Source organism: Plectropomus leopardus, chromosome 23, assembly GCF_008729295.1.
Source record: "Plectropomus leopardus isolate mb chromosome 23, YSFRI_Pleo_2.0, whole genome shotgun sequence".
Classification (NCBI taxonomy): domain Eukaryota; kingdom Metazoa; phylum Chordata; class Actinopteri; order Perciformes; family Serranidae; genus Plectropomus; species Plectropomus leopardus.
In genome coordinates, this window is record NC_056485.1 from 20,158,848 (window position 1) to 20,172,878 (window position 14,031).

Consider the following 14,031-nt stretch of genomic DNA (forward strand, 5'->3'; position numbering starts at 1 on the left):
TTCAAATATTTGGTATCGGGGGCGCCTGGTGGCTCAGGTGGTGGAGCAGGTGCCCCATATACAGAGGCTATGTGGGTTCGATTCCGGCCTCGGCCCTTTGCTGTACGTCATCCCCTTTCTCTCCCCCTTTCATTCTATCGCTGTCTTATTTTCAATAAAGGCAAAAAAGCCAAAAAAATAATCTTAAAAAAAAAATTTAAAAATTAAGTGCGATTGATGTATATATACGTCTAAGTGTGTTTTAGGCAGCTGGCACAAGGGGGCGCTCTCACGCTTCCTGTGAGTAAATTTGGGGCTGCTGAGATTCGTAGTTGTAGTACAAAAGACGGTAGATCAAAGCATGAAGTGGAGTAGCCGAGATCAGAGCGCAGAGCGATCTGTACGGAGGTGATTCGAAACTACAGCAACGAAGCTACATCAATTCAATATCGGCATAAAATGTCCCCCCCAAAAAATACCCAAACTCTCATGGATCTCGGGCTCCCCCATGCTCTTGACTGATTGTCCCGCGGGTCCGAAGCGTTTACTTTGAGAAAATTCGAGTGTTCAAAGCAGGCCCGGTCGCCCGAATACTGCAGGTAGGAATAATGTAATGGGACTCCGGTTCTATTTTTTGGATTTTCTCTCTCTGAACTGGGGCCATGATTTGTTGCATTGTGCTGTACTTTGCATATTTATTTTACAATAAAATAACATTTGTAATACAATTTTCAGATGCTTTTTATGTCGCTGAAGGCAAAATTACAACATGCAAATCACTGTTTTGCTTGACAGACTCCCTTTCACAAAAATGCATTTTTGATGAAACTAGCCTCTATTTAACTTCAGAAAAATCAAGAATTGAACAATGTGCAAACAAACATTTTTTTCCATGACGAAAAAGAGAGTTTCTTCTTTCATTTGAGCTATTCTGTGTTTTCAGAGACATCGTACAAAATATTCTGTGGGTCTTGAAAAATCGACCCTGAGTACGAAAGATGACTTCAAACCCTGTGTACAAAAAAAAAAGAAAAAAAAAAACAAATCAGCTGATACTACATAATTCTCTTTTAGGGATGTAGACACACACACACACACACACACACACACACACACACACACACAACACACACACACACACACACACACACACACACACACACACACACACACACACACACAGTACAAATACAGATAGGCACTCTGGTATTCTGGTAATGTACTTCATGGGCACACACACACACACACACACACACACACACACACACACACACACACACACACACACACACACAGCCGTGGTCTATGTTCCATTTAGACTGTATATTTACTCTGCATTACGGGGTTAATGAGGTGAAGCCTCTCACTCTCTCTCTCTCTAATGGATCTCTACCTCTCTCTCCCTCGTCTGTCTTTAATCCTCCCTCACCTCCGTCGCTCTCCCTCTTTCTCTCCCTCTTTCTCTCCCTCACTATCACTCCTAATGTCACTCTTTTGATCTTTGCTTTCCATTTTTCTCTCCTCTGTTTCATCTCCTCTCCCTCTCTCTCTCCCTCCATCTCTCTCCGTTTACCAAATAGCTGATGTCACTTTTTCCATTTCCCCCTAATGGAGGCAGAAACACAGAGCGATGGACGGAGGGGGGGGGGGATAGCCAGAGATGAAGAAGGATGGATAGAAAGCGAAGGAGGCAACAAGGAGGGATGAAAAGGTGACAGTGCAGGAGGGGGGGACGGAGATTGAAGGATCCGAGAGGAGACGTGGGAGGAAATGAAGGGAGAGACAGAGAGAGAGGGAAGGAGTGAGGGACAGAGAGAGGGGGGAGAAAGAGGTGTAACATGATGAAATGATGTGCGCTTAAAGATAGAGAGAGGCGGCAGAGGATGATGGGTAATGAAAAGATAAAAAGTGAGAAACATGTCTGGGACAAACAGTGACCCTCCATAAAGAGGTTTGTTATTGATTTTTAAAGAAGAAATCCGCCTGAAAACATCCACCGCTCCGTCTCACGACTCGCTTCTTTTTCTTCTGATTCATCCAAACTAACACTAAGTGCATCACGTCCCGTCTGACGGGGACACAAAAACTAAAAAAAAAGGCAAAACAGCTTGTTGTTGCTATATTATCCTAACAGTGGTCACATTTTTACCATAAAGTTACGCTTTCAAAATGTCCTTACTTTTTCGCAAAATAACTTACAAAAAAACTTTACAAATGTCTTCTTTAATAAATAAATTAATAAATGCCCAAAATGTCCTCAGTTTCAAAAAAGATAGATCATACACACTTTTACCAATACATTTCTATGACTTTAAGGCAAATTTCCACAACCATACATTCTCTGAAATGACCATTTGTCCTCCTTATCAATTTTTTCCCATTATATAATAAAAAAATATATAATAATTACAATTACTTAAAATTATTATAAAAATTATTTTTATTATATAATAAAAAATTATATAATAACCTTTTAAATGTTTTTTATTTCAAAATATACTGAATTCAGACAAGGATGAGAACTCATTTAAAATAACTTTGGGACTGGCTCTATGGCTGTATGTTTTATGTATTTTACTGTATATTTACTGATTTTTTCAACAAATTCTGTCTACTCTTTCATCCTTCAAAATGTTTTTTTTTCCTTAAATTGTTTTTGAAAATGTTTCAAGAGAATGTTTTTAATATAATTTTGGCCATTTTTTGGTATTTAAAAAAAGAAAGTTGTCTTTAACTCTTTAAAATCTGGAGAAATAGCAGTTTTTCTTGTGCTGCTTCCAAACATTTTTTTCACAAGTATTTAAACCTTTTTTTTAAACCATAGGGAAAAGAGCAATAAGAGTAAGAAATGTTCCATAAGTTGCATAAATTGGTAGATTTAGAAAATTATTTCATAAAACCTAGGGAAAAAACCATATTGGAAAAAAAAACAAGGGGAAAAACTGTATTTATAACTTTCATAATTACATATTTAAAATTATGTTACAAAATTATTATAATTTTTTTATGCATTTTAGGCAGTCAATTTCTTAATTTTTTTAAATTATTTCTTTTTTATTATTTTTTTTAAATTTTATTTTTAGTTTTTTTTTTTCAATTTTTCTTGTGAGTTTTTTGTACTAATTTCCTGATAACTTTTTGAGTCAATTTATCTTTTGTTGCTCATCGCCTTCTTTTTCGATGTTTTTGAAAGAAATCGTGCCAATTTGTTCTGGTTTTAAACTGTTAATTGATCAGTAAAATTGCTTATGATCAATTTAGGAAAGTGCTGCAATGTGTGCAACTGCTATTATATTCATCAAAAATTACATTATCAGCCGTAATCAGTATTATTAAGGTGTAAAGGAGGGGGGGGCTTAATGAGGAAGCAGAAAAAAAAAGGAAAATATGAATAAAAAATGATATACATCTAGAAGGATGTAAAAACAGAAAGTGGAATAGAGAGAGAAGGAGAAAGAAAATGATGACGGAGGGATAAAACAGCAGAAAGGTGATTTAAAAACAGCAAGAGGAACGAAGGAGCAAAGATAGAGAGAATGTGAGGAGGATGAAAACAGGAAAATAATAAACATGAAAGGACTGAAGGAAAATAAAAGAGTGAACATAAAAAAGGTGGGATGGAAAAAATGGTTAAATGAATGAAATGATGGAGGGATGGAAGGAGGAAGGAGCGAGAGGAGAACAGAGACATTCCCAGACAGACCAGCCAGGCTGTTAAATTAAATCTCACACACACACACACACACACACACACACACACACACACACACACACACACACACACACACACCTCGCTCCGTCATTAGTCTTCATTAGAGTCTTTATGAGGAAAATTAGAAAGGGAGTTTCCTCCAAAACTGAGCCCTGGGGTCCAACCTGCCGGTGTGTGTGTGTGTGTGTGTGTGTGTGTGTGTGTGTGTGTGTGTGTGTGTGTGTGTGTGTGTGTGTGCGTGTGTGCATACATGATACAAACACACACAATAAACCTGTGTGTTTTCATTATGAGACAGGAAAAGTAAAGACCTGGAGATTAAAGATGCTGGAAACAAACGTTAAATTATTGTCATTACAGTTTATAGTATTATTATTTTCTATTATTATAGTATAGTATTTATATATGTTTTAGTTCTACCATGTGACTATTTTAAGCACTTTGATATATTTTTTCACTTTTTCCTGTTTTATATGAAATTATCTCTTTTATCAGCATCTTATCTGCTTACACATATAAAGATTTTTTTCACTTATTGTATTTGCTTATTTCATCTTAATTCTCTTATCTGCATTTTACTTTTTTATTTATGAATTTGTATTTTTGTATCCCCATCTGTTCATGTACGCAGTGCTGTTAAATATTTGTGCTCTGATGTTCTTCATTTTGGTTATGTCATAAGGGGGGCGGGGGAGGGACTGCAGGGGTTTCTGATATTTTATTTTTATTCTGCAAATCTTTTAATCTGGAAAGTACTTTGTGCTAAAGCTTGTAAAGTGCTATATGAATAATAATATAATTATTATTTATTTATTATTATCATCATCATCATTATTGTAGTTATAATTATTCTTATCATAATCATCTTCATTTTCAGAATTAAAATAATTATTATTAATATTATTATATCATCATGGTCATTATCATTAACAAACATTATTATTATTTTTGAACTTTGGTACATCACATGTAAAGTGCATGCTGTATTCTGCAAAGTAACAAACCTAATTTTGTTGGTCAAGTTTTTATACATATATTTTTTAAACAGTATGAATGTAGCAACTGTTTCCACAGTGTATTTTTAGACTTATTGTAGGAGCTGAGCTGGAATTCACTGATTACACTCAAATTCACAATCTTGCCAAAATTTGTGCCATATGCGTAAACACAGCCAAAATGATCCCAAAAAAAAGGAATGAAAGGTGTGTAAAATGCGGCAAACAGTCCCTAAAGGGTTAATCTGAGCATTTGATTTGTATGTTAAGTTTATCCAAAACACGTCACTATATATGTGTCACAATGTGGCTCCCTGCTGGACCGTATGTTGTCCATGTAACTGATGATGTCATCACGAAAATGAGATGACCTCATACTGACACACACAGACTGCGTCCTCATAAACATGTTAAACCAACACACGTCTCCACAAACAGCTTCTACATTACAGCTGAGGCCCAAACTGTGTACCTGTGTCCGAAAATAAAGAACAAAAAAGTGATGTGGGACGGAGTCTTTGAGTGTCTTCTAGTGTGCAAACACCGTGTGTGTGTGTGTGTGTGTGTGTGTGTGTGTGTGTGTGTGTGTGTGTGTGTAACTGTGAATGTGTGTGTGTCGTGTCCTTTTGCTGCTGACAGCTTCTCATTATCCACAGACAGCTGGAGGAGGTCATCACTACCCCGGTCACACACACACACACACACACACACACACACACACACACACACACACACACAAACACACACACACACACACACACACACACACAGTTTACTTGTGAGGACACTCACTGACATTATGCCTTTTACAGCTCATAATCGTAACTTTTCAAAATGTCCTTAGTTTTACTTTTTCACAAAAAAGGCAGACCTATGTTTTTTTTGTAAATAAATGCACAAAAATGTCCTCAATTCTAAAAATGTGTCCTTGTGCTTCTCAAATATCCTCATTTTAAAACCTTATTAAAAAAAAAAATACTCTTACTCTTGGATTTTCAAAATCATCACAATCACAATTGTCCTCTTGTGAAAAAGTGTGCTCACTTATGAAAAATTGTCTGCACTACAAAATGTTCTTTCTTAAAATAAAGTCCTCCTTTTCCTTCTCCCAATGTCCTCTCTGTACAAAATCTCCTCACTTTAGAAAATTATCCAGATTTTTTTCATAATGAATTCACAATAGGATTAGAACTGAATATTTTAATGTAACTAAGGAACTTTTTTTTTTCTCGCAAATTAATATTATATTTTTTGAAAATTGGACTTTTTTTCGTGTCATTTTTCTGGTGATTTTTTAATGAAAACATTTCAGCTTTTTTTCATTTTGGCAATATTAGACAAAGACAATATTTTGGCATTTTTTCCCTTTCCTTTAAAAGATTTTTGGCAATTTTGGAAACAACATTTTAGCTAATTTTTCCAATTGACATTTTTGATGACATTTTTTTCCCTTTTCTTACACTTTTTTGTCCATTTTTGCAGAAAACATTTTGGCATTTTTTTTTTCCATTTTTTAAAATTTTTGCAGAAAACATTTTCAAAAAGATTTGACAGCTTCAAAGAAAAATATAAATAAATAAAAAAAGAAATTCAATAACTTTTACTGTTTTTTCATGACCATACAAACTCGGTGATAATGAAAATAACCATTAGTTTTGCAGTCCTGTCCTCAAATGTTTTTTTGTTTTGTCTGATAAACAGTCTAAAACCTATTTTTTATTTAGTTTAAATAACATAAAAACTGCATAACATTTAAATACTTGCAAAGCGATAAATCAGTTATCAAAATTGTAGACAACTAGCTTTCTAAATCAATCGAATAATCAATAAGACTGCTAATTGTTGTGGTTATAGTGATAACAACAGTGGAGGGAGGACTTGAGGAAAAATCTACAACTTACTTTGACGTTATTTCAACATAAACAGTCGGACTGACGTTAAAGTTTACTTGGATACGTTTTTTTTCTGCAGGTGCAGCTGATAAAAAACAAGTGCATCATGAGCCTAAACTGGGATTGAGTGGTTGAGTTGGTCATCTTGGAAACATTTACTCTGCATGCTCACTGAGCGGGATAATAAGTGTGTGAGTGTGTGAGTGTGTGTGTGTGTGTGTGTGTGTGTGTGTGTGTCCGCCTACTGAACTGGTAAAACAATAAACACCACCCAATTCTCGTTCCTCCATCTCACTCATCTCTCACACACTCATTTGCTTTGTCCTTCTCTCTCTTTCAATTTCACCCACACACACACACACACACACTCTCACAAACATATGCATACAGACAAAAATACATAGGCACACAAACACACACGTATACCTTCATCTCTCTCTCACACACACAATAAACACTTGTCATTGGTCGGCATCAGTCGTTTATTCTTGCCGGAGCGAGGGATTTGTTTTTGTTCTTCCTGTCATTCGCCCATTTCACTTGATGGATGGTGGGTGGTGACGCAAAACACCTGCCACACACACACACACACACACACACACACACACACACAAACACACACACACGATGTTTTTGCATGTGTGCAAATACTACATTAAAGAGGAGAAGAACTAAAATGAAAACAGATACATCTATTAATATACACAACAACATTTAAGGTCATACACATATGCAGATTAACATGAAGACACACACTGGTGTCTTCACACACACACACACACACACACACACACACACAACACACACACACACCATTAAACACACATGCGCACACAGATTTAGATTAGCCAAATCCATTCATTACCTCTAATTTCTTGGAAAAATGACAACTAACTTTTTCTATTCTTGTGAGGACCAAATAAAGAACTAAACACACACACACACACACACACACACACACACACACACACACACACACACACACACACACACACACACACACACAGTTCAGTTTGCAATATTTATTCCATACCTCTAATTTCTAGGAAAACTGACAACCAACTTTTTGTATTCTTTTGAGGACCAAATGATGAACTACAAACACACTCACGCATGCACAAACGCACGCACACACACCCTCAAAACACATATACACTTAAACACACACACACACACACACACACACAACACACACACGCACACAGACAGAGTGAGGGTGCACAGACAGATTCCTCTTGCCATGGTTGACTTCCTATGTGGCCTGCAGTGTAAACAACAGTTTATCTCCATAGAGGACAAATGGACAGCAGCAGCAGCGCAGAGAACATGAGGAGCAGAGGAGGATGTGACCCCGAGGGCTGCGGTTCAAATCCCACTAAGAGCTGGAAATCTGAGCACCACTTTGCTAAATATCTACCAACCCAGTAACCCACGAGCAAGTAAATATCTCGCAGGTGAGGAGCATGGTTTTTTTTGGAGGGGTTGGCGGTTACTGTCCTGTGATATAAAAAATGCTATAACAACTTTTATCAACAAAGATATAATGATGTCTTTGCAACTGTCTGCTTGTTTAGCTGCTTTCTGCCCACAAGTGACCAAAAAAACCCACTTAAACCACTGATCGAGTTCTGTTAAGAAAGTTCATCATAATCAGACAGACATTCCCATACGTTTACATATTTAAGTTACGTGTTTGGTGCCATTTTAACAGTGATACTCAACTTACAGCATTTTCTATTTCACAATAAAAATAAAGTGATTCACTGGCAATTGTTTTTTACTTTAAGTATACATGCAAGGTGCCAAAGTCCGTAAATGCGCATTAAAATAGAGCTTGCTTATAAAAAATAGTGTTAATGGAGAATCCGCCACACCTCCCAACAGAGGTCCTAGCAACAATACTAATGTCCTAAAAATGTCCTCAAATCTTAGAAACGTCCTGAAATCCTACAAACCTCCTGAAATCCTAGAAACATTTGAAACTCCGAAAAATGTCCTTAAATCCTTGATATATCCCACAATCCTAGACATTTACTTAAATCCTAGAAATGTCCTCAAACCTGACAATCAAAAAAAATCCAAGAAATGTACAAAATCCAATAAACATCCTGAAATCAGAGAAACGTCTCTAATCCCTGAAATGTACTAAAATCCTAAAAATATCCAAATATCTGCGAAACATCCCAAAATCCTACAAATGTCCTAAAATCCCAATATGTTCTAAAAATCTAAAAATATATGTTCTTAAATCCTAGAGACTTCTGAAAAACCCAAGAAATGTCCTAAAATCAGATAAACACCCTAAAATCTCAGGAACAACTGAAAATCCTAAAAACGTCCTAAAATCCTAAAAATGCCCTGATATACTAGAGACATCCAACAATGGTAGTAAAACTTCCTAAAATCCTAAAAATGTCAAAAAAAAATCTGAGAAAAATCCCAAAATCCTACAAATGTCTTTAAGTAAACAACCAACGGAGTTTTCTGTCGATTTAAAATGTCAGAGTGCGTTTTTAAACAAATTGGCGATAATTAATTAAATATAATGGTGATGTCAAAAATTAATGATCGTTTTAGAGACGGAGACACAAACACTGACACTGATGTCAACGTGGACAACAGGATGTGAATATCATCAACCGAAATGTCGGAACAACTATTTCTGTCAGTTGCGATTCTGGGGGTGGGAACGTGTTTGTGTGTTTGCATGTGTGTGTGTGTGCCCATATGGTACCATGGGAATAAAAGAGAGCACCACACACACACACACACACACACACACACACACACACACACACACATACAGACAGGCTAATGACAAAACTGGACTCTTCAGATTGATACCAAATTAGAAACAGTTTTTTTTCCAAACAGACCTAGAGGAGCTTGGCAGGCGGGATGAACACTTGACGAGAGAGAGAGAACGTGAGAAAGAAAAAGGGAAAGGAAGGATGGAGGAATTAAAATAACTGTAAAAATGGAGTGAGGGCGGGTGGGTGAGGGGGAAGGGGAGCCGGGGGGACTCGGTGTGTGTGTGTGTGTGTGTGTGTGTGTGTGTGTGTGTGTGTTGTTTTAGCTGGGCAGCCTTGGATTCCTCGTTGACCTTTACAAAGATAGCAGCTGGTCGTCTCTTACAGTTTTAAGTTTGGTTTGTTTCGGCCACGACGATCTGAAAAGCAGATGGAGGGAGAAGGAGAGAGCGTCGACGGAGGAGAGACTCTTCTGTCGTCCGTCGACCTCCCTGGAAGGAAAAGGAAGCTGGAGGAAATGGCTCGAAATGAACTGAGAGGAATTAATTTGGCAATTTTTTTGTTTTTTTTTCCGCTCCATTTAGTCTTTCATCCAAATAAAGCTTTCACTTCGACTGAGGAAGAAAGAGAAAAGTAAACTGTGAGTTTGGCTGAGCTGCGTTCTTTCAACTCTCATGCCAAGAAAAAACACTTTGAATTTAGTTGAAAGGGAGAAAGTTAAGAGCTGGTCGACTCCGGACAAAAAAACTTCTTGCACATTGTAATTATTTAGGGATGATTTCATCAAGTGGCAACCATCAAGCTGTTCACCAAATTCATCTCCACATTCAAACCTTAAAAATGATGTTTTTAAAACAGAAAAAAGTTATTTATAATGATCATAATTAAATATTCAATATTATTATAATTTTCAAAACTTTTTACCAGTTGTTTTCTTGGTTTTTTTTTTAACTTGCTTTCATTTCCTTTTTTCCCCCACAAATTTTCAGGTAATTTGCTTGATAATTTTTTGGTCATTTCGTCTTTCACTGCTCTTTGCCTTCTTCCAGTGCTTTTGAAAAAAAATTGCACGAAATTTCTCAGGTTACAAAGGGTTAATATTTGGACATTTTTGCACATTTGACAAAAAAAATTGTTGATTTTTCTGATAACAGACTTACAAAGAACCAGAAAGATGGTTAGATGCTCTTGCTGTCTTATGACAGAAACAAATTTGAAAATGACGCAAAAATTTAGCAAACAGACACCAACGGAGAAGAAATGATGGAGGGATGATTCAAATAGAGAACGAGAGAGAGATGAAGGGATGAAGAGATGAGACAGGGAGGAGAGTGCGATAAGCCGTCCTCAGGTCTGCTTTACTATCATTTCACAGCCTAAACGTGCAAAGGTCAGCTGTTATTAATGGCAGGCCCTGAGGAGTGTGTGTGTGTGCGTGTGTGTGTGTGTGTGTGTGTGTATGTAAATGTGTGTGAGACAGTAAGTGTGAAGGCTTGCATGTCACACCTTTCTGCTCCAAATGCCATGTAGCCTGCCATTAGTGTCGTTGCTGTATCATCCCCACGAGGCTCGAGGCTCAGGGTGCGTCTGGAAATTTGACCTGACGCTCCCTTTACTGCCTCCATCTACGACATGAGCGCCTTTTATTTTTCTGTTGTGAGCCGAAATCTGCTCAGGAGGAGCCGAAAGTCGTCTGAAGGTCTGACATTTTTCTCTCTTCTGCTTTTAAGACGTCTTTGTTTTTGTTTTCGCATAGTTTTTAAAGTAAATAACCATTAAACTGGCGTTGTTGTTTTTTTTTTTTTTTTTTTTTTTACAAATTATCGGCCTGGCTGATTATTGGGGCCGATATTTGGCATTTTGCAGACTATCTGTATCGGCGTTTAATTTTAATGATAAAAATTAATTCATTTAAAAGAGCAAAAAAAGTGTCGGCATGGGAGGAACTTTAACTTTAGCTGTTTTTATGTATTCATTTTTATTTAAATTTTCACTTGACTTTAAATTAAATAGTTGCTTGGAGATTGCTCTATATGATGATGAATGTTTCAGTTTACATTAAATGTTTGCTGAAGGCGTTTAAACAAAGTTTTCATGTTAAGGTTTGTTATATTCCAAATTCTTAATTTTCACAGAAATATTGTCATTTTATTGTAAATGCATATCGGTCTCAAATAAGAGTTATCGGTCTTATTAACTACTAAAAAATTAACATCAGCCCTGAAAAAACAAAATCGGTCAGCCCCTACAAACAAGATTCTGCTGGTTAACCCTTTAACACCTGAACAAATTGGCTTAATTTCTTTCAAAGGCAAATTTCTGGATATTTGTCTCAAGTTTTTTGATAAAATAAATAAAATATAAATAAAAATTCCACCCTAGCAAATTTTTAATTTCAGGTGATTTTTTTAATCCCCATATACCATTTTTTTGTTTGTTGTTTTGGTTTGTTTTTTTTTTTTTTTTTTGCAAGCTGTGGGATCATTCTTTCCAAGTTGCTCATTGACTTTTTTTCCCAAAATATTTCAAAATTAATTTAAACCCATTTTCTTAGATTTCAGGATTTAGAACCAGTGCAAGGCGTCTGAACACAGCACAAGAAAACTGATGACGATCCAGGTGTTAAAGGGTTAATGGATGGATCATTTTTAATTATTTTCGGGTACGCCCTGCTGCTGCATGACAGTGCCTGATCTGACATGCAGCAGAGTTTTGATGAGTAAGGAATGCATTTTAAGCGTCAATATCGCAGTCGATCGTGATTAATATTCAATAATTGTGCAGCCCTGCTCAATCCTTTTCACAAACTGCATTAGATTAATGAAGTCAGGATCAAACAAATGATTTAAACTGAATATGTGAAGTAAAAGGATTGATAACTATCCCTTTAAACACACAGATAACACTGTTTCCCCCCAAAACAATCTCAGTAATGGCTCTTGTTAATTGGCTAAATTGGGTCGTGATGAATCCGTCTGTGCAGGAAATGTTAAACTTTCTCTCAGCTGGAAAAACGAGTTAATCTGAGGGAGATGGATGGGTCATGAGTGCTGCTGCACGTGTGGACAGACACGATAATTCGGTACGATTCGCCAAACTTTAAAGCAACAAAATGTCACCTCGTCCCGCTCTTTTGCTTCTTCCGAAAGGACAACAAATGCGGCGTGAATGCAGAACGAAAGCGGTGTGAATGCATGCAGTGTCGCCGCTGCGCTCCACCTGATGTATTTTTGGCCGCGGCTGTGTCCCAGTTGTGCGCGGCTCCTCGGTGTTGGGGAGGCAGGTGAAGGGTGTCTGGTGACAAAATGCCTGGTGTGTAGCCTATTTTCCGGGTTTTGACCTTCCCTGGATACACCGCTGTGAGGAGAACGAAGATGAATTGGAGCTCCGAGGCTGTCCACTCGGAGTAAAAAAAACAGAAAAAAGGAGACTAAGTGATGGATATTAGTCTCATTTTCTCGTTCTGTTTGCCTGTTTCTCTGCGGTTTGATTTTTCTCTCCATCTCTTTCTCTCTTGATCAGAGTAATGGAGTGTTTGAGGTCAGCTCAAGGTTCACGGGGAGGTTTTGGACAAACAGTGCAGATTGTTGTTTAACCTGAGCGACATGGAAACACAACACGCCGCCGCCAAACAAAATAGAGCGAAATGGATTACAGTTAACCGGAGAAAGATTTGATTTTAACCTCTGCGGCTCCAGACATGATGGTGTTTGTTGTTCCAGGTCATCGGGGGGCAGAGATTTTATCTTCGTCCATGCACGCACATCTCCTCCTTTATTTTCCTCCCTCCTCTTCCTCGCTCTCTTGTCATTTCTATCACTTTTTTTTGTTCACTGTCTTCTCCCTCTGTGTCACGTTCAGGTCACATCAGAGGAGGCCGGGGAGCAGGGTGACATTTTGTTGCTACAGCTTCAAAGTGTTAATGTGATTAATTTTGAAGTAGTAAGTTGAGTCTGAGAGAGCGGTTACGACGGGGCCTTTTGTTAAAACAGAGTTTATTGTTGTGTGTGTTTATATTTGTTATGAAGCTGCTGTGTTTACCACCTGACATAAAAGAAATTCCTACATTTTTTAATAAGTTAAAAATGATTTCTATGTAAAAAAAAGTTCATAACTTTTGATTTTACAGGAGGATGCAATTGCAAAAATATCTCAACAGATTTCTAGATTATTTTCTGAGGGGCATTAGGCCCTGGTTTACGGACAGCTGGTGAGTTTTTGAGACAAAACTATACCCGAAAGCAACACCCTATTACTATTTAAAAAACACTTGTTTTCCTGACACAACTTTACAAATTAAATTATATTTATTAGATGCCATAACTATTCCTGCCTTTAAAGATACAGTTGGTATCTTAAATGAATATAAACTTGTTTGAATTATTCAAAAAAAAATTGCGTGAGATGAATAGATATCATGTGAACAAAGTGAAAAATTCTGCAGAAATGTCCCAAAATCAAACAAATGTCCTAAAATCCTATAACTGCCTCAAAATCCTAGAAATGTCCTAAAATCCCAGAAATGTCCAAGAATCCTTTGATCATCTTTAAATCTCAGGGACATGTCCTAAAATCCCAGAAATGTCCTAAAATCCAAGAATTGTCCAAAAATTTCAAAATCCTCCTAAAATCCAATAAGTGTCTCAAAATCCTAGAAACTTCTTAAAATTCAAGAAATGTCCAATGCCATGCCATGTTATAAT